The sequence below is a fragment of the Mastomys coucha genome, unplaced genomic scaffold (genome assembly GCF_008632895.1).
Source record: "Mastomys coucha isolate ucsf_1 unplaced genomic scaffold, UCSF_Mcou_1 pScaffold15, whole genome shotgun sequence".
NCBI lineage: Eukaryota > Metazoa > Chordata > Mammalia > Rodentia > Muridae > Mastomys > Mastomys coucha.
The window spans coordinates 38,829,797-38,851,191 of record NW_022196897.1 but is presented as its reverse complement, the minus strand read 5'-3'; the positions used below and the strand labels follow the sequence as shown (position 1 = coordinate 38,851,191).

The window sequence follows — 21,395 nt, the reverse complement described above, 5'->3', positions numbered from 1 at the left end:
TTCTTCTTCTTCTCCTCTTCTTCTTTTTCCTCCTCCTCTCCCGCCCCCTGTCCCACTCCTCTGTCTCCACTTCTTTCTCCTCCTATTTGTTCTTATTCCTTCCTAGATATGGAAAGGAGACAGACAGCCAGATTCTAAGTTTAGCTTTCTGTTTAGCCTGATGTTTAAGTTTATTTTTCCAATAAAAGAAATAGTTTTACATTCCCTGATGACAATGTGACTGCTGAAGCAAATATCAGGCAGGAGATACTGAACGTAAGGAGTGCAGCCTACAGCCTAAAATACAGTAGTTGTTAGTAGAAGCTATAGCATTAGTGTTACTGTGTTTCTTCTTTTTACAGAAGATTTTTATGCATCTTAAATTTCATTTTACAAGCTAAAATCTCCTGTATCTAGCCAATGTCTGTATTTACAGTATTCTTGTTATTTTCACTCATGGGGTATATTCTAAGGACTTGCAGGCAACAACATAAACACATCCAGTGCACTACTCACAATAATCCAGATGTACAAATTGCTGCAGGTTACACATGGGTCTAAGAGTCTTTTCTAGAAAGAAAAAAATTTAACACATTTTAATATATTTCATATATATGTATATATATATGTACACACACACATATATATACATATATACATACACACACACACACACACACACACATATATATATATATATATATATATATATATATATATATATATATATTCATTAAGGAGAGTCTCTGACATAATCCTTGTGGAAATTCCAATGAGAAGTTGCTCAGTTTTAGCTGGTGTTCTCTGTAGGTTTACTGGGCTCAGCAGATTCAGTCTGATACAAAATAACTCTACTGAGGTTTTTTTTTTTCACAAGGACATGTTTCCATTGTTATTCTACTCCAATTTTTCATTTAGATAATGAAATTTGTTTTCCATGCAAATTTCCTAGCTATCTGTTCTTTGCTCCATTTTTCAAGTTGCATAATTTAGTCAGATTGTTTTTGTTTGCCTCTGTGTGCTCTCAGATACATATCTCAATATGTAAATTATTTGCATATATATGTGCAAATAAATAACCTCTCTTTTTTATTAAAATAATGCTCTGCTTCAAATATTGACAAATGTCTATTGTGATTATTTTAAATGATTTTTTTTTGCATTTTATTCTTAAACTAAACAAGGGGTTTTTGAGATCTCTAAAGTTATCTGATACACCTCATTTGCATGTATTCGGCAATTGCTACGACTGGGATCATTAACTTCTACCTTCTCATCTGCAATAATTGGTGATTGATGATGCAGGCTTCTAATTACAAGTGTGATTATGGTCCAGTTGAATCGCATGGCACCTAAGGCTACATGAACTAGTGAGTGCATGTCATGGCCTCTTATCTCACAAATAAAATGTCCTGTAATATCAACTATCTGGATATTTAAGGAACTTTATTTTTATCGTACTCTTTTATACACTACCACTGTGCCTTCTTAGACTAATACCACATGCCAAAATAATTAATTCATTCATGTGACAATTAAAACCACCCAAGAAGTCTATCATGGTCACAAAAGTCAAATCAACTCATTTACTTCAGTCAGACAATGTTTTCTGAATACATCTAAATGAGGTGTAGATAACTTTAAAGATCTCAAAATTCCCTTGTTTAATTGTCAGACAAAATGGAAATAATTTTATAGCTGATAGTTATTTCAAAAAGATGAAAAAGTTTTATTATCAGAAATGGAACATGGTAAAACATTTTACAGAGAAGGAACAGAACAATAGTGTTTAACACATAACTTAGGGATAGAAAAAATAATGACTACAAATAAGAATCTCTTAGAACAATGGAAACAATTTCAGTAATGTAGGCAGAACAATTATAACGAGATGAAATTAAAATTATCACTAACATGCCATTTAAAATTGAATTCCCATGTCAGGCGATTCTTCTAAACAGTTTGACAAAATACACTAGATTCATTGGGGAGAGGTTATAGAAAAACATGTGCTGGCAGATGGCTGCCTTAATGATCATTACTATTAAAATAAGACTAATATTGCTGAATTTGAAAAAAGCACAGGAAACTGAGTGGGTGTGAATTGTCTTCTTATGACCAGTGAAAATACAGAAGACAGTCATTCAAGCGATAGCTTTCAATTACTTTTTGTTCTAAGCCCGATCAGAGTAGGCGACATCAATGAGAAATCAGGAAACTTCCAATAATCTTTTTTTTTTTTTTTACTAACTACTCAAATGACAGTCAGTTCTAAGAAGAAAAAGTATTGTTTCATAGGGCCAGTTCACTTAGTGTTATAAACACATGATGAGCTCATTGGGAGAAGTCCCATGGTGTGTTTATCATTTAAACTGTGTCTTAACATACAAATTCATCTTTCAAGTGCAAAGGGATGTTTATAACGGCCACAACACATCATCATTTACTGTCTGCCCACCAGATGCAGAACTCAGCAGAACTCAGCTATGGACTACATAGCTGAACAAGAAACTGTATGCTAACATGCCCTCTGTCTCTGGACTTAGTCACAGCCGTGAACAGTCACACAAACTGAGCAATGAAACACTTGCACAGCAAGCAATAGGAAATGGTGGGCATGTGAACCATCAATTTAAGGATGGACATTTTCAGCTCAACTCCTCTACAGAGGCATTTTGGGGATGTCTTGAACTGGACCAAGCCAGAGGAAATAGGAACTGACTTGAAGTGATGTGAGAAAGAACTTAGGGTCAAATACAGTGTGAGGAAAGTAACTTACAAGGGCAAATGATACTTGGTCACAGATTTGGTGCTTCTATGAACCATACTCTGGGGCATTGTGGTTCTGAGTAAATGACAATTAACTAACAAATGTTCAAAAATGTTCCAAAAGTTGTCCTTTCTCCTCCCCCGGCCCATACCTCTTCTCTCTGTGCTCACAAGCCTCTTCAACTTAAAGAATTGTATTATGGAGGAGAAAGGAAAAGAGATCATCATCTCTTTTGCACCCCAACTCACTTTTCCTATGGCTAATCCTGGTAGCTTTTCCCTTTGGGGTACCATCCAATTTAGAGAATCTAGCTCCATCCCCAACTCCCATTTTCTACAATGAAGACATTCATTTATGCAAACTCACTGAGCACCTACCATATGTTTTGCCTACAATCCTACAATTCAAGTCAGTCAAAACTAAAATCCCACTCAGTATATACTTTTGGGAGATTTGAAAGCACAAATGCATCGTAGGCAGATCATACAGAAAAACTGAACTGTGACCTGCAACCTGCCCTCTGTCCTCTGAGGCCCGCCTGCCCTACTCTAAAACAACAAACAAACCAGAGAGCCAGCCTCCTGTAAGTCAGAGTTGCAGAAAGTTGGATTGCTACCAAATTTTTATCAGTCCAGAAAGCTGCCCAAATGTTTCTGTAACCATCACCAAAGGGCAAAGACTTCATAACATGCAGATTTTTTTCTAATTTTTGTTATTGTTGTTGCTGTATCTAACTAGGACCATGCAGAAGAAGCTGAGCGCTCTCCTAACCAATCACACAGGATTCCCTTCTTCCACCAGAATTGAGAGCTACCTCACACTGATAGTACCAATGGGTCACCTCTGGAAGCTTCCCCCTTTTGTGCACTGTAAGGCTGCCCACTCCTCTTCATCATTTGATTCTCCACCAATATGCAAGTGATCAGTGATCATGGCCAACTCTTGTTCTCTAGCAAGCTCTGAAGTCTTTCCTGTTTTCATCGGCAGGTCTTTGTCTTTCATATTTAATGCAAGAGTCACTCTTGGTTTTCAGGAACAATAACATATGTGGGTTACAAATCCAAAGCAAAGCAAAACAAAGCAAAGACACCAAAAGTACCCAAAGGACCAAAACCAAAAAATAAACTAAAGTAGGAAAAAAACAACAACCAATCAAACAAAAACATTTAAACAAACAGAAGGATTGTGCAGAAAGACTAGTAGGTTTTCATTAAGATCTATAGAAGTCCAATTCAAATTTCTGCACAAAGGAACTATGTTATGTTGCCTAGTGCTGGTGTGAAAGTCAAAGCAAGAAAACCTCATTAATTTTTAGCACCACTGTTTTGGGGTTTGTTGTGCTATATCCCAAGCTGTCTGGCTTCAGACCTGAGCAGCATGGGAAGCTGGCGAAGGACAGAGTTTGTTAATAATTTTCAGCCTTTGTAAGCCATGTATTTCTAGTACAACTATTCAATTCTTTCCTTGAGCCTGGACACAGACAGTGAGTGAGTGAATAAAAGATCTCTTCCAATGGGACCATAAGCATGCATGGAACTTTAATTCCACATGATTTTATCTAGCATGAAATTTCTTCTTTTGCTTTTTTTTTTTTAATTAAAAAAATCAAGCATTGGGTTGTCAGTTATACAAATATCAGCAATGATCCCACTTCACAAAAATTGGGTTATAGTCCTTAACCCTAAACCAGCAGAAAGTTAGAGTATATGGGAGCACAGGAGATAAAGTGTTTGTAGATGCTGATTAGAGAGATGCTCATCAGAGAGGCCAAGCATGCTGTTCAAAGGAAGAAGAGAGAAGTGCCAGCTGCATCCTTGCACTGTTGTGATGGGAGTACACAGAGCAGTGGATGGTTACTATAGACTTGCTGAAGGAGTGAGGGAGTTAGAGGGATGCAATGTCATGGAAACAGACTGCTCAGTGACCTATTCTGCTGTGCGAAGAGATGATGGAATGACGTTTTGGGTTTGTGTCTAGGTTCTGTGGAGGAGCTAATCTGAGCAAAGGCAGGTGACCAGATAAAGACGTAATGTTATCTGTGGCTCGATTTTCAGGGCCATGCTGTGGAGGCAAGTATGGGTAGTGAGTGGGTAAGAGTAAAGGCTCTCCAGTCAGATTGCCTGGGTCCCATCTCACCACTGTCACTGTTCCTGTCAGTGACCATGGGCAAGTGGCTGCAAAATAATGTTAGTCTCTCTACACTGTGGTTGGTGATAAAATCAGACATCCACACAGCTCAGATCTACATCAAACAGACTTAACTATCCCCCTCTGTTCATTAGCATAGCTTTCATGTCCCTGGGAGATGGGTTTTAAATAATTATTGTTTATTTTCAGATGTTGTGAAGCACCCATTCACAGAAAGGATCAAGTGATAACTTACGTGCTGAGACTCTTCTCAAAAGGCCTCTCTTGCTGTGCTGTTAACTCTCATATTGTGATCTTCCTCTAATCCTAATTAAGCTGCTATTGAAAGATCCATCATAAATCAGACTTCAAACTTCCAGTAAATTTCCCAACCTTTCCCTATTTCCTCTTAGAGTCTGATAATATAAATGTATCTCTGTCTTAAAATTTTATATTTGTCTTACCAACAGTGCTTGGGTTAACAGACAGTGTTTGGTGTCCACACTGGTAAAGCTTCCAGCTTGGTACCAGCCCCAGTCCTAAATACTTTATGATGTAGGCTGTATAAGTCCCTGGAAGACTTGTTGGAACTGTGCAAAGGTATAAAGAAACTCTGCCAGGCATGGTGGTTCACATTGTAATCTTAACACTTAAGGATGCCGGAGCAGAAGGGATGTGAGTTTGAAGCCAGCCTGTGCTACATAGCAAGACTCCATCAAAAAGAAAAGTAGGTGGAGGCATTTCAGATGCCCTTCAATGGAAGAAAGTGATAAATATGTAAACAGCGTGCAGTATATAAGACAGCTTATGCCTTGAAAAGAAAGGCTATAATGATAGTTACAAGAGCGTGATTGAACCTTGCAGACCCATGTGTTAAGAGAGACAAGTCAGTCACAGCAGGACAAATATGTAATTCCCCTCCTATGTGGCACTCAGAGTGGTTCAAGAGAGAGAGAGAGAGAGAGAGAGAGAGAGAGAGAGAGAGAGAGAGAGAGAGAGAGAGAGAGAGAGAGAGGAAATAAAATAGTAACCACCAGAACTCAAAGAAAGAGAAAATGGAGTTTCAATTTGGGATATGAGAGGCCTGGAGGTGCTAGTGGTAGTTATGGTCATATCAAAGCACTGACTGCCAGTAAATTGCAAAATGTAGATTAAAATGGTCACTACTGTAAATTTTGTTATACATATTTTACCTAAGTCTTTCTATGTCTTTTTTTGTTCTGCATATATATGTATATGTGTATGTGTGTACATATGTGTATATGTATGTATAATATATAAGCATATGTATATATAAATTAATTAACACATTCTATCTCAGGCACCATGAATTACAAACTAGGTAACTCAGGGTTATGGAAGACTGATGCATAGTGCTAAGAAAGGCAACATCAGAATATAATGAGCAAAGGCTTTTCAGGATGGCCTTCTTTGAAGATCTACCAAAGACCAATATTAAAATGTCATTGTGCTTGGATTTTAGTTGTGGCTGGAGGAACCAGAGAGGTATAGTGGGATCATGTTAGTTTCTGTGGGAAGGAGAGGACACCCAAGGAAAATTGCCTTCACTGAATTATCATGTGATCTAGAGACATATTAGTAAACAGACCTCCATGATGCAGTCCCTTATGGTACATAGTGGTGAATTGGAGTGCTCTTAATTTTTGGATTTGAGGCACTGAAACTGGCTTTAAGCATGGGCAGACTTGAGGAGATACTTGGACAGAACTCTGTAAGACTCTGTCCTAGAAAGAGATTGTTGCATTCCTCTGTTGTCGTTGAAGGCCAAAGACCTTTGGGACCTTAGTATAAAACAATAACCAGTTTTTTAAAATACTGAAAAATTTTAGCTTTAGTCCATTCAAATGAAAAGCAAAGAAAAGAAGGATTCAGGGAAAGGATGCCCACCATTACAGAAAAGTTTAACTTTTTTAAATCCATTACAGTATGGATTTAAAAATATGTGACTCTTGGTAATTGAAGTTCTCACCTTTATTCAAAGTGTTACTAAGGGATACACATGGTGCTGGCAATGACAGGTATGTGATGTGCTGCAGAATCATGTTAAAGCCTGATTTACAGTTGACCCTGAAAAGCTTCAGCAGCAGGCAACATCTTTACAAATACCTCCCAGAGTTCAAACTGATGGATGAACTAACGGGGTATGGAATAGTGTTCTTCACAGGTACATGTTGTACTAGAGTTATTTGCTATGACGTCCAGTTGCAGAAAGATACCTAAGCAGGTAATGATATCTGTCATTGTAACTGTGGCTGTCATATCTTACTGAGAATGGGGTAGAACATTTTTTGTGTGTTACTCATGCACTACATTTTGTATGCCAAATAACAATTAATGGTTAGAGAGTAGCCAAACTAACAATAATGGGCAAGGCTCTCATCTCATGTAATCAAATAGATGTTTTCCTCTGAGTTGTGTAGCATAAGACCCCTACCTAATAACAGTGATAAATAATGGGATAATTTTCATGCCAGCTGCCAACAGTTACCTCGCTTTTAAACAGAGTTTTACATCATGGCATCTCTGCCTGCAGGAAAAAAATGGCATTCTCAGCTCTGTGTTAAAATTCTGAACTTTCTTTATCACTGCAGCTTAATGGGTTGACTCAGCCTGGGGTTGAATTTTAGGTTCTCAAGAGAGAGCAATGTAACCAGAGCAGGATTGTTAGGGAAGCTTGCTGGGACTGATATGTAAATGAAGCTCAGGGCAGAGGTTCCTGTTAATGAGCATGGGAGTGGGAGGGTCTATTGGTGATTGACCTGCTAGTGGTAGCAATGTACATGCTTTGCTGAACATGATTACTGTGCTGGGTAGTGATATGCATTCCTCTTTGGTGGTGTGGACCTGTTGACTAATGAATTTTTCTGGACTGAGCTTGCCTGGCATTCTGAGAGCTGTATTTGGAGTGTATAATGAATTTGGAGTAGCTAAGATAATGAGCTAGAGATGGCTGAGAAGATGGGGTACAGTGAGGTCAATATGTAGACTGGGAAATAACTCCATTTTTCCTTCAAGCTTCATGGCTGTGTCATCTTGGCCAGGGCCATTTGCTTTATCATCTTGGCGTTTTATTGTCTCTAGAGTTCTAGGTGTGGATGTGACTTAATCTTCACTTCCTTGGGATTTATGCACATTTGCTTAAGCTTGTGCTTCAATTCACCTCTGTTTTGGTGAATTTGGAAGCTACTCATAGTGATTGCCTGTCTACTCATTACTCATGGGGCAATAAGACTCTTTGCTACCTCTCAATGTAGTTATTGTCACTTGTGCATGGGGAAACTGAAGTAAGGGAATTCTTTCTGGACATCCAAATTTGCAGGGATGGTGCAAAGTCGAAGTTGGAATTCAGGCAATATGACTCTGTCACCCATGACCTTAACTGTGCTTTGCTGGTTCTTTTGTAAATGGCTATCTGTGCCTTAGCTGTGATTCATTGAATTGCTTTACTCACAAATATGGCATGCAAGAAGAAATGCAAACCAGTGAACAAGGAACATAACCCAAGAAACAGAAAATATGCTTCCAGAGACTCTTCCACTTCTTGCTTCTATAAATATATGTCATTCATTTGCTCTTTTCATTCTTAGCAATGTTATTCTGGGTCTCAGTAGCTTTCTGAGAAGGAGGGCCCATAACTGAGCCTATATCAGTGAGCTTTGAAAGCCCCTGACATCATATACAGAGGCTCCAGTTGCGTCAGGTTTTCATTGTGGGTAACATGTGGCTCTCTTTCAACAGTGGGACTGTTCTCATTCATCATTTGGAGTAAACACACCTACCATATTTTTAATATTCTCGAGAGTAAAGAAATACATCAACTAGAACATTTCTCTCAGAGTAAATGATCCATTTCACCATGAGAAACATTTACTATAATACTTGATTTCCATCTCCTCACAGTCTCATTTTGCGGCATAATAGCTTTTCTAAATTACAAAAGAATACTTTGAAAAAACACTCTGTCACATCCTTCCACAATGCCTTCCTGGTGGCACTGCACACTAAAAAAAGCCTAATTTTGGATCCAGACACATGCTGGTTTTGGTCTCTGAATGGCATTTTCCTAAACAAACTGCTGCTGAAGGCTTCAGAAAGAGACCTGTGGTGTCTAGCAGAGTCAGTACAGAATCCACATAAAAGAGATTGTGATGCTGTTGTCAGAGAGTTTAGATGCATTCCTGTTGATTTGGGGGTATAGATTCATAAGATAACCTAAGGGATAACTGAAAAATATTTGTTCTTTTATACCTCCATCCTTACCTATAGCAGATAAATAAAGCTCAATTAATACATGAGTATTATACGTTTGATAAGTATTTTGATGCCAGGCGCACAAGTTTTTCATTTGTAGAATATAATATATGCACTAAGAATAATTGTTGCAGGGGTTCACATAACTACTCTGGGGAGACTTTACACCCATCCTTTAGGAAAGTTCTGTAACCTAGGACATTTGTCAAAGTTTAGTGTTTGAACACCTGCTCACTTCCTTTCATTTCTCTGTCTCACATCAAGTCCAATTTGTGCTGCCTTGGATATTCTTGGATGTGGGATCAGCCTGTCCTAGAGCTTGACTAAGCTATCAAGGGCCACAACCTTAAAGAAACGTGATTCAGCTATGAATCTCCAATAGCTCCTCAGCTAGGAGAGGGTTTTCCTAGCTTGAGCCATCACAGGACTCCTCATGCAATCACAATCTCTGTGACTTCATATGTAGAATCTGGAGAACGCTGTGTCCTTGTTGTTATCCACCACCCCTGGCTCTTACAAACTTCCCATCCCTTCTTCTGCAATGATCTATGAGACATATGGGGCATGGCATAATATAAATGTCTCATTTAGTGCCAGCCTAGTAAGTTTTTCATGTATACTACACAAAATATATACCAAGAATAATTGGTGCATTCTCCAGTCTTTTATTGTCTGCAGATCTTTGTGTCAATCTATTTGAGGAAGAAGCTTCGCTGATATTGATGATAGATGCAGTGATCTATGGGCATAGTGATAATTCATTATGAGGTAGTTTAATAGTACATTCCTCTAGATGAAGAAGAAGAGGAAGAGGAAGAAGAGGAGGGGAGGAGGGGGAGAGGGAAGAAGGAGGAGGAATAAGGAGAGGAGGAGGAGGAAGGAGAAGGAGAAGGAGAAAGAGAAGGAGAAGGAGAAGTAGAAGTAGAAGGAGAAGGAGAAGGAGAAGATTCAGTACTAGGGTTTTTGATCTATGGTAGCCACAAACTCTTACCCTAACAATGGTACAAAGGTATGGTTTCTATGTTATGGAGCAGGCCTTAAATCTGGTCAAAAAGTGGTTGAATATGCCCATAAAATTTGTACCACTATTGTGTCAGCATAATCTATCCTGCCAGTACAGTCTTTACTGAAGTTCTCAGCATTTTCAGCTTTGTAAGACCAATAGCTACTTTTCTCCTCTGTTACCATGCATAGCACACACAAGCACAACAAAAAGTTAGCCAGTAGATATGAAACTTCTTGGTATCACCTTGATTCTTCCATATGCTATGACTCAAGTAGTGGTATATTCATCAATAGGAAAAATTTGTACTCCTAACCTCTTTACAGAATCATAGTGTTTATGATTCTAAATGTAAGGTTCAAGGTGGTGGTAGAATATCTAGCCAGTTTGTAAGTGAGCTCCCTGGTGAGAGGTTTAAGATAGCCTCTGGTAAGTGGTATATGGAACCATATCCATATGTCTTGCTATATACTTGGTACTTTGTTACTACCACACAGACATTTTACAGCTGTAAAACTGGACCTAGAACTATCTATACATTTTCAGTATGATGAAAGAACTTTTAGTAGTTGAAATCATGAAACTAGAATATAGTGTCTTTGTGAAATGGGATGCATACAATATGGTAATATCCAAGCTTTTAATAAGTGAGTATTGGAAGGTATATATTTGAACTTTTACTTTAAAAATACAGCTATTAGCTTCCAAAATATGTCACTGCACTGGAATTAGTATTGGGTTGTTGTTGCTAATGTTTTTAAAAACTATTTCTCCATTTGGAACTGACACACTTTAAATATTTACAGCAGATAGCTCTGTAAAAAACCCTCAGATGAGTCAAATAAATAACTTATTAAAGTGTCAGTTACATAGTAAATTATTAGGAAGATGAGAATGTTTAAGAATAACCACAGTATAAAAACTCAAGTGGTTCTCTTTAAGTGGTTCATAATTTCCTTGCCTTATTACTTCCCTCTTGCCTCTTACCCACAAGCTGCAAGTTAATAGAAAACAGGAATCTGTGTGTATAGACTCAGGAGATTACAATTGTGGATCCAAGGATTGGTTATTTTATTCCGTTTATTTGGATTTCAGGAAAGCAGGAAACACATTTAACCCTTAAGCATCATGGGAATAGGTCATATAACACAGTCACGAAACTCTCACAACAAATTAAATATAGCCAGGTGTGAGGGAAAATAAATTCCATATGTTAAAAATTATTTGAAGAGATAGAATTTCACTTGAAAATACAAATGGAATCTGGGGGTCCTTTCATTAAAAGATTTATTAAACTGTAACATGTCCAATAACCAGTGCTTATGTGAGAATATGGCGAAGTCACCACTGTAGCCAAAAATATGACTGAGGAAATATTGGAAGGCTGTGTTCACACTAGACCTAAGCTTTTCCTCACTTAATGTGGATATCTTTTCCTTCCCAGGTTTGACTATTTACTGGGATCTTTAAATTTTCTGGAGTTTGGTAAATGTTCTAGAAACTTCTTTAATCCTGAAAGAAAGCAATGTTTCAAGATCTGAGGTTTCAAATGGAGTTCCACTTCTACTAAAGAAGAGAATTAATGACATGCTTACCCCATGTTAAGTACTTTACATACATAAGCCTGTTCCATTCACACTTCAAGCTTATAACATTCTATTGATGTCCACCTAGTCTAGGAATAAATAGGGTTGGAAAATTTAGCAGCTTAGTTTTTCCCATCTTAGAGAGAGTGACTACAGAGTACAGGTCTCCATGGTTACAAAGCACTTCAGCTAGGTCGTGTTGTTTCCTAAAGAAAAGAATGTTAAGGACAGTGAGAAGACCATGAACTGTCAGAACAATGTCTACATGTAATGAAAGGAGAGAAGAAGGATGCTGTGGAATTGTGGAGAGGAGATGCCTAGATGAAGTTACTTGGCTGCATCCTCATTGGCTAGGTGCTTCTTTGGACATCAGCCTTGATTTATGCTCTTCCAGGCTTAAACACTTATGATGTACTCTAGTAACTGCATTTCAACTTTATAGACCGGAAGCCTGATTACCTGAAAGTCCCAAGGTCAGAAAGCTAATGAGTGGGAGGAACAGCTTTGCAAACCCTAGCCTCTGTGCTTTTTCTTGCTTTTCCCAGTAGAGGAGGGAAAAATATCCATAAACACTACACACAGGGTTGGTCTGCAAAATATACCAAACACATCCAAATCTACTGATCCTAACCATTTCCTTCTGAACTCTAATCAGTTCCTAATTCATTTCATTTCATTCTGCTTCAGTCTATAAGAGCTAATCAGAATGGCTCCAAAGGCTCCTCTAGGGATGAAGGGCTCAAGAATGGAAGAGAGACATGGCTAGCATCAAATCTTTCCAGACCTCCTTTCTTATCTACTTCAGTTCTAACGCAACTTCATTTAAGCCCAAAGCAGCGGGACGTGTTCATAAACATGGCGATAGGTTAGCTGTCAGGAGCAAAAGCATTCCCATGTGAATATACAGAGTGAAATGTTAAAGTTTATTTTGTTAAAATCAAGTCTGAACAAAACCAGCTCCTTCTCTTTCCATATGGCTCTCTGGACTCAGGGAATTGTATCAAGTAGACAAAGAACCTCTGAGACTCTCTAGCAGACTGAGAGCTGAGAAAAATGACTCTGGTGGTCAGCACTATAGTTTGGGTATGAAGTGAACCCCATAGAAAGGTTCATGGGTTCAAAGGTTGGTCCTTAGGGCATAGTACTACCATAACAGCTTCTAGAAAGTTTATGAATTGGTACCTACCTGAAGGAAGTAGGTCACTACTGGTGAGTACTTGGGGATCATGTCTGGTTTTAGTCCTCTCCCTCTGGGCCACATGTTCCTCATGTATGATGCTCCTCCTTACCATGAGCTCAGAGTCTCTATCTGAGACCTAAGGACTTCTGAAACCATGAAGCGAAAAAAAATCTGCCATCCCGTTAATTATCTTTCTCTGCTCTTATATCAAAGAAGCAAGAAAGTGGCACGACCAGCAAACACCCTTATATAAGCTCCCCATATTGTGATTTTGTTGCGAGTGTATTTACTTATACAACAATTGTATAGCACTGACATTGAAAGCTATAGAGCATAAAGAGGGCAATAGTTCAACAGCACAGACCACAAGCTCTTACTATGCCCTAAATCCAGCATGCACCCCATGTTAGAAGTAAAATGTGTTTAATTTTAATGAACAGACAGACTAAAAACACATTGACTAATAAATGAACTGAGTTTCTGCCATAGTTGTTTTCTTAGAGGGAACACTTTCACTAGCCAATATATGGGTAAATTGGGGTTAGTATGCGTGACTCCTCTGTATTTTTGGAGTTTATTTATTGCTCTAATTTTTTCCTCACAGTATACATTGGTGGTGAACATTTGTCCTGACATATCTTCTCACCCCTCTCTTCCTGTTAGTACCCTAACAATAATTTTACTTCTCTTTTCTTTTCTCTTCTTTCTTTCTTTCTTTATTTGTTTGTTTCTTTCTTTCCTTCTTTTTTAATATGGGCTCACAGAGATTTACAAAAGAATCAGGATGAGTTTGTTCAGAACAGTGTGCTGGCACAGATTACGGAGGGATGCCCTGACAACACTGTCAACATGGCAAGTGTTCCCAATGGCTTTCCTTTATTTTCATTTGGCAATGGCTTTATGGGAGGAGACAGAAAGCACAGGTGGAGGGAAGCAATGTTTACCTTTCTGTGAGTGGAGTAAGTCACTTATATGGCTGTCTCCAGTAGTATTGATTTCCTACAAATGCCATAACTTTATTCTTTTTCCCCCTAACAGTTCTGTTTCACCATTGTTGAAAATCAAGTGGAGACCTGAGAGAAGGTGAAACCTTTCTGGACCCAAGGCCTGCCTTGCTGTTGAGCCTCATTCTCTGCCTTGCTTCTAGAGATGTGGGACTGTGACATCACTGTTTGATGGCTTCCTTTGAGCACTGAAGGCCATGAATGGGAGCGTGCATAGTTTCATTAACACACCATCCTGATACCTGGTACATTCATGGAACACTTTATTTTCAACAGAGTGTTTTCCTTACACTCTAGTTTACAGTACTTTTAGTCATTCCTTTTGGTCAACCATGCCTAACTCATCTGTTTATTTGGCAAATATCTAATAAGAGGTATAAATAAGATTGACTCAGGATGATATGATTTTTATCAGACAATAAAACCACATATTTCTCTTATAATCAGATGTGTTAGAAGGAAGTAAACCCATGCTTCTCCTTTCTGTCTCTCTCATCGCCATAACATAACTTGGCTCAGCTGTTTTAGACAAAGTCAGGGTTCAATGGCAGCTTCCTTAGTATGTGATATAGCATTCCTGCCAGCTGCCACACTTTGGAAGACCATACACTTGGTTTAAAGCTCTGCAATTGCTCTCTCAGAACTTTAAATCAACTGTCAATAAGGAGTCCTGTGATTTTATTTTGCTCTACACCTTGTACATTATGGAGCTGGTCTTGCTTGGATTATCCACTTTCAAATGAGCACAGGAAAAATCATTGAAGAAGCAAGACTGGAAGACAGCAGATTCTTTAAGCAGAGCCTTAGATGCTTTGCTCAGCTGCACACACAAGATGAACAATTAGTGATCACTGTGCAGGCAATGAAGCTGTGAAAGAAGGTCACAACTTCTAGGTCATGTCTTTGATTCAGTTTTAATCATGAGGTTTATAAAATGAATTCGCTGAACAAGGTATGGACTTGTAATATCATTGGAGAAATGCTTTTCAAAATCAAATGTTAACGCTTTCCTTCAGTTCACGGCTCATTGTTTTTGTCTCTCTCCCCAAGTTCAGATAGTTTCTGGTTAAAATGATTGTGCAGAAGCTAATGGCTAGAGATATAGCTCCGTGCAGCTCCAGTGTGATACTGTCTCTTTTCCTCCGAAATATACTTGCCAGCTGTTTTCTGTGTTGCTGTAGCAACATAATAGCTGCCAATTGTTTTCAAATGTCCTTAAAAATGTGAATAGCAGTCTTCTTTATTATCAATGTAGTTCAAGAGATATACCCTATATCATGTGCAGTGCCATGGACTTTTGCCTGCAGATGTCTCTTCTTCCTGCATGCTACTGATTTCCATAATTGTGAGATGCACCCTCTCCAACCACATTTCAGGTATCTGTCTGCCACTGGTCCATTGCTCTTTCTTCATTTCTCAACACTGAATAATCACTGCAATGTGTAATAGCTGGTGTCAGGTTAGTCGTCATTGGATAAATAATCATCACAGAATATGAGCTAATCTCTGTAGAAGGCAAATTAGAGAGGTGGAAGAAATCTGAACAAATGAACTGACTTATTCATCTCCTTATTTTATTCCATTCAGTGTGTTCTTTTCCCCCTGAGACTAAAGCCTATACTCTCATGGCTCCAAAGTTCTTTATCTGCATTTCATATGCCCTGGCCCTCTTGGCCAACCTTATGACTCCTGATTTCTACTTATGTATATCATCAGTCTTGGCAGTTCCAAAGATATTCTGTGTTCTTTCTGGCCTAAAGAGTGTGCCTATTGATTCCTTGAGTTGAAGCTCCTTATGGGGCTTGATGGCTGCCTTAGTTGAGAAAGTGCTTGTCTCACAAGCATGAGGGCCTGAGTTCAGATCCTCAGCATTCACATAACAAGCTGGGCAAGGTGGAATACTTTGATTCCATTCCAGGCAGAGCAAGTGGCAGGCTCAGGAGGAACCGGCCTAGTTAGATCAAGGAGTTCCAGGTTCCCTGAGAGACTCTGTCTCAACAAAGAAGATGGAGAGCAACTGAGACAGACAAGTGTCATTAATCCCAAGCTTTATGCATCATTTTCTTCAACCTGGTGACAAAAGCAACAAGAGTATATTTGAGATGAGTCCCAGTGAGGATCATTCTGTATTGATATTGCAGCAGAAGCTGGAGGACTTGAACCAGCCAATGACTCAGTGTAATGAACATTTGCAAGAAAAGCTGTTTGGGCAATGAGTATACTGTGGGACACACCACAGTTTCCACATTGAGAATCTTCTCTGTCTCCCTGTTTCTCTCTCTCTCTCTCCTCCTCCTCCTCCTCCTCCTCCTCTTCCTTCTGCCCCTCCTCCCCCCTCCTCCTCCTTCTCCTCCTTCTCCTCCTTCTTATTTTTCTCCTCCTCCTTCTACTCCTTCTTTTAAAATTTTCTTGGGAGGTTACATGAGTAGAGAGCAGATATGGAGGAATGGGGAGATGATCGGGTGTATGATGTGAAATTCACAAATAATAAAAGTTCCTTTAAATAAAAGAAGTTCATGATTGTGGAGAGTTGGAATGCTGTAGATTTGAAAGTCAAATTTATCCTGAGGCTCAGATCACTATTTTGGAATAACAGATGCTACTGAACAAATTCTGTATTTTAGTTGTTCTTAAAAATAATAGACCATAATATATCGATGTACTGAAGGACAATTCCATTCATCCTCTCTTCTGAGGCTCTTCCAGTGTTCCAGTCTCTTGTACCTTGCTTGTGAACAATTTGGAATAGTAATATTCATCAAATGGAATATAAACCCTTTGTTGCCTGATACCATCTGAAGAATGCATTCCTTAGCTCTCAGAAAGCCATTTCACTGTCACTGACCTAAAGTAAGAAATCATTTGGCAATTTCCATTAGATTTAGCACATGTTATTATGTACATGCATGTGTACATATGAGTCAGGGACATAAAAAGTGAAATACGAATGTTTTTCTATTAAGAGCTGTGATCTTATTTTAATAATGAAGGCTACACAAAGTGATAGAATGACAAATCTCACTTCAAATAAATGGAATCAGTCCAACTGACCATCAACATAGTGTTTTCCTTCTTAAATGCATATAAAATGAATACTGCCCATCATGTCAAATCATGTCAAAATAACTTTGCTGTTAACTCTAAATGGTCTCTACACCACTCTGGATAATACCATGTTAAACATCTTAACACATAGTTTGCATAAATTGCTAGTTGTCTTTATGGAGAAGATCATTCTAAGTAGAATTCTTGGATGAAGACTGTGTATGTCATCTGTCTTCCTTTGGAAAACATTGTCCACCAACTTTGCTCACCATGGTTGACTATTCAGAAGGCCCAATTCATGTGAACCCAGTGTCATCAGGCATAATCATGCTATCAGTTCATGATTGCCATAACCCTACCATGCTTAGAAGATGGCTTCTTCTTCCACAACGTTCTTTGTGTCTTAAAAGGGCATGTGGGATAAACTGTTTAGGTATGAGCCCTCAACAGTCTTTCATTCTTAGCATCTAGTGCAGGCATGGGTCTCTACATTCACCTCCACTACTGTGAAGACAGTCTTCTCTGAATAAGGTTGAAAAATAGCCTTTGACTACAGAATAAACATAAAGTTTAGAAATTAGTGTGATGTTAAATCATGTTACTGAAGAGGTAGTATTAGGCTCCCGCTAGGTCTTAAGATCTCCTCAACCATACGTTTCTGAGTGGATTTACAGTGTTAGGAATTTCCTATTGTAACAGAGGCCTTAAATCCAACCAAGGAGTGCGTGATATGCCCATAGCAGGTAGTGCTATAACCATTCAGGTAGGCCTGAGGATGCTTTCAAGAGATGGCTTGTGGCCCTAATTTTGGCTATCGGACTATTGAACCAATAGATTTCTCCCCTCCCCAAACTTAGTTTCTCTGAGGAATCTCATGTTGGGGAAAGAGAAAGACTAAAGCCTAGGCCCATAGAAAATAATTTCAGATTCACAGTGTGGATAACTAGTCAGACCACCTTGCTGGAGAGACTAGACTCCAGAGAAGGATGGAAAAGACCATGTCTTGATTGAGAACTGCCTAGATACATATAACATTGTTCTCTACCTAAACTTCAACCTCATTTCAGTGTTCCAAAGAGACTGGAGAAGGACTTTAGACTTCCATGTATTTCTTCCTAATAAGGCCACATTGAAGAAATCGTTTCTTTTAGAGTAAATTTGTCCATTTAAGCTGGCTTCTTGAAGCCAACTGATAGAACCTGACCCTGTGAGGTACAGACTGTGACCCCAGCTTTGCTAGCAATGTTGTTATTGCACCAATGAACACATCTTGCCTAGCAGCTTTGGCATTTTAGTTCACAGTGTTCACAGGTAGGCAGGCTGTTGGAGAGTTTACTTCCCCAGAAAACTGCATGTACTGTCTGGCACTACGGAATCTAGGCATCCACTGTCTGGCACTACAGAATCTAGGCATCCAGCAGGAAGTTTCCAGTTTGGTTGCAGATTGCATTCTGCATCCAATGAGCTGACATCTTTGGGGATTTATTAACTAGTTATAGTGTGCAGTCAAGAGGGATGGCAAGAGCCTGCATTGTTTAGGAGGCCTCTGATCTCTCTCTCTGATCAAAAACTCCTGAAGAGGGTCCTACCTGTGATTTTGCTTAGTGACCCACTACGTCTAAGAATTTCATTGTCCAGCTTTTAATGTTAGGTGGGTAGAGAGGTGGGGTGGATCTGGGATAAGTTGGAGGAAGGAGAAAAACATGATCAAAATATATAGTATGAAAGATATTTAAATTAAAAAAATCAGTGAGTACACATTTAAAAACAATATTGCCTTTATATTTAATAACTTAAGACTTGAAAATTTTTACTTTGTTGCTCGAATGTTTAGCTTGCATGGCTATCTATGTCTTATATGCATCCTGGAATTGGAATTATGGAGGGTATGAACCACCATGTGGGTCTTCTGAAAGAACAAACTATTTGAACTGCTGAGTCAACTCTCTGACCTGCTAGGTTCTGTGTTCCTTTATCATAGCTCCATATCATAATCAGTTTGATTAAACCTCCATGACACTGTCCTGCACCATCATCTTTAAAAGAATAGTGTGTCAAACGCATTTAGCAGCTCATCAAATCATTTACTGGCTTTATTTGAAAACCAGAGGTGCTGAGCCTGCTTTCTCCAAGTGAGCTGATAGTGACAACCATCACAAAAGCCTGTTCTTCTCTACTCACCATTGCTTTGCCTGTGTCTTGCTGTCCATCAGCCTCCCTGGTTGATAGAACACCCGTAACCAATACCAGTGACTGAACATGAAGAAGATCCCTAAAACAAGATGAGCTGATCAAGGTAAAAGGTGATTTCAAAGGTGATGAAGTGATTTCAAAGTAAAAGCAGCCCAGTTCCTAGAAATGCAGTTCCTTCGGCTGCCATGAGAACACAAAAGGAGCAGGGGACTCTTAGAATGGAAAAGCCATCAACTCCTCCAAAGGTTCTCAATCAGTCAGGAATCTTCTCAGTCTGTGTTAACATCTGTTCCTTGGAGTGAAAGCGAGACAGGTAACAGAAGACAGCAATGAAAGGTGGCACACAACGTTGATAGTCTGAAGTAGAAAGAGTTATAGAAGCAAGATGGATTGTTAAGAAAGCATTAAAGTCCTAATTTCTACCTGAGGTGCTTGATAGTTTTCGTATTTTGAAGAATTTAAAGCTATCTGGTAGAGAATGGTTTTTAAAATGAGCTAATTTAATCCTATTAAATGAGTACATTTGCTATTGAAACAGGAAGAAACATCGATGTAGAAAAATTTATGACTTTTTTAAGGTTAAATAAACTTTAGCTAATATGGGGATAATACTTCTGAAGATTTCCCTAATCCTTAATTATTCTTAAGGTATATCCTTGCTCAAATGTATAATAGATGCTCAGAGAAAGATCTTACCATTTTCAAAGTAGTTAAAAAAAATCTAAAAATCCAAGCAATATCATAGCATTTTAGAAAGAATATTTTATATATGCGCTAGCAATAAACTGATGGAAATTTCCTTTGGGAAAGAGGGAATAAGGCCAGAAATAATTGTTAAATATAAACTGGTTTCAGGAAAAGATTATTAACTCACAATTGCCCTACAGACATATATAAATACAGAGGAAGTCTAGATTCTGCTGGGATTTTCATCACTTACTCCACAGTATTAGCAAAGAAATTTGAAATCTCTCCCATTAGCCTTCAGAGTGGGGCCCAGAGGAAATGTAAACCAGATGAAGTCTGTTTCGAAAGCTGGAGCTGACGCTATTGGTGAGGTCCCAGGCACACAGGTGAAGAACGCACAGCCATTCTCTGAGAAGTCTAAACTTACAAAGTCTTGACACCAAGAGAAATGAGTGTTATTTACTCTGGCAACCACTTGGCTTATAGATGATATAGTGTCCACTAACTGATTTTGAAACTTACTTCACCATTTTCTAAATTCATGATGTTTGTTTGAGAAGGCAAAATAATTAAAGATTCTGACTTGTTTTGCTGTGACCAAAACTAAAAGAGGTTAAAGTGAATTTTGAAACATCTTGTGGTGGAATAAGTATGCTTTGCCCATAGGGAGTGGTACTGTTAGGAGGTGTAGCCTTATTGGAGGAAGTGTGTCACTGTGGAGGTGGTGTGGGCTTTGAATCTCTGTCCAGTTCAGAAGAATCAATCTTTTCCTCTTTGCTTTCAGAACAAGATATAGGACTCTCAGCTCCTCCAGCCCTATGCCTGCCTAGATGCTGCCACATTTTGTGCTTTGCTGATAATGGACTGAACCTCAATACTTGTAAGCCAGTTCCAATTAAATGCCCTACATAAGCATTGCTTTGGTCATCGTGTCTCTTCACAGCAATGAAAATCCTAATCAAGACACATGTATCACCTGCTAAATGCACACTAGCCATTAGAGTAGCGGGTCTGTTCTGCCCCAAAATAATTTGCTAGAAAGTCAGTCTAGATAAAAACCATATAACAGATGGAAAAGGCTATCACTTTCCAGTGTGGATGCACCTCCCAAAGACCACAACAAGGAAGGAAAGGAAGAATGTGATATAAAGGGAGGGGATAATAGTTATGGCGTCATGCTTAAGCATGTGTCCTCCTAAAATGATGGCAATAAAGGGTCATGCATTTGCAGTTTGTGAAGGATCTGCTCTGTGCTGGGCACAGATGAGAAGATGAACAATAATCACCAACAAGAAGTGCTACTAATTTACCTTTAAATGAAAAAGAAACAACAACTGGTAATGAATGAGTCCTGTTTGGATGAGTTGGGGTTTTGAGAGCTTAACATAGTGAAGTGTCAAAATGTGACCAACCCAATTTTGAAAGAGCAGGCTGGGAAGATAAAATTTTATTTTTTGATAGAGATAAGTTTTATATCAAGGAGAAAAAGAAGAAGAAGAAGAAGAAGAAGAAGAAGAAGAAGAAGAAGAAGAAGAAGAAGAAGGAGAAG

General features: G+C 38.7%; 1 long non-coding RNA gene across 2 annotated transcripts in view; it reads left to right on the top strand.

Annotated features, from left to right (window-relative positions):
- Nucleotides 1–20,680, top strand: part of LOC116090157 — a 26,874-nt gene extending 6,194 nt beyond the window's left edge. The window contains exons 2-4 of one of the 2 annotated variants that reach the window (XR_004118590.1): nt 13,956–14,166; nt 19,075–19,269; nt 20,631–20,680. This is a non-coding gene — a long non-coding RNA (uncharacterized LOC116090157). The remainder of the gene's footprint in view (nt 1–13,955; nt 14,167–19,074; nt 19,270–20,630) is intronic. The other variant, XR_004118589.1, reaches the window with a different exon arrangement.
- The last annotated feature ends 715 nt before the right edge of the window (nt 20,681–21,395 follow it).